The sequence below is a fragment of the Penaeus monodon genome, chromosome 19 (genome assembly GCF_015228065.2).
Source record: "Penaeus monodon isolate SGIC_2016 chromosome 19, NSTDA_Pmon_1, whole genome shotgun sequence".
Classification (NCBI taxonomy): Eukaryota; Metazoa; Arthropoda; class Malacostraca; order Decapoda; family Penaeidae; genus Penaeus; species Penaeus monodon.
In genome coordinates, this window is record NC_051404.1 from 5777403 (window position 1) to 5778409 (window position 1007).

General features: G+C 30.3%; 1 protein-coding gene across 1 annotated transcript in view; it reads left to right on the forward strand.

The window, feature by feature from the left end:
• Positions 1 to 1007, forward strand: part of LOC119585019 — a gene marked incomplete in the record, with an annotated part of 10106 nt that overhangs the window by 8464 nt on the left and 635 nt on the right. The window contains 1 exon segment of the mRNA XM_037933633.1: positions 1 to 1007.

A 1007-nucleotide genomic window follows, 5' to 3' on the forward strand; every position in this document is an offset into this window, starting at 1 on the left:
GCATTGAAGTGTTTGTACCAGATTTTGTATATAAGGTGATGTTTGATATTTTCTAGCAAATGACTCAGTATATTAAAGAAAAGGAATATGAATCTTTCTATGTATTTAATATGTAATGCTGAATATGGCATGGTAATCTCATGTTACGAATCTGAAGATTTTATGTGTTTGACCATATTTAGTTAGAACAGTGATATAAGTATATATTTTACTATGTTATAGACATTTTATGCTGGTGATGGAAAAGTACTTTATAGTTTTAAAAAGCAACTGTGAATTATAAGAATAATCAGTTGCTTCTAAAATATGAAAATATAGCTTAACTAGATATGCCTTTCTGTTTTATATCTCGTATTGTGGATTTTTTTAGTTTATGTACAAATACTGTTCTATATTTTGGAGCCTCTGTTGTAGGCACATGTATTTCTTAGGAATTTATTGTTTTCATTAAGAAAAAAAGTTTTCTAAGGCAGACTCATTGCCTCTAGAGCTGTACCTCATTTCAGATCAGTATTTCTTAGTTCCATGTGGTCTTGTCACATTTTAATTTTTCATTCTCATTCAAGCTTTAAAAACTTGGTTATTGACACTTCAACATTCACACTGTTCTCATTGGCCTTTTCTCTGTTTTTGCAGATGTATTTTAGTGATATTCAAATCTTTAATCACATTCAGTAGCAATAAGATTCTTCTGTCTTGTCCTATTACAATACTCTGAAATTCTTTTTGTAATAGTCACATATGACAGTATGAGACAGCTAATCAGTTGCCTTTTTTTTTCTTCAATTTTTTTTTTCTTCCTGCTTTCATGAATCTTGCTATGCTTCAGATTGGCAATGAATGTTGCTCTGGGGAATATCTATCGTACATGTGCAAGAATTTGCTGCATACTTCCATAGTATTTGTTATTTTATAAAACCTAGCCAGCTGAAATTTATTCTCTAAATAGTTCATATAGATACTTCCTTTCAAAATACAGCTTCTTAGCAAGTCTGCTAGATGGTGAC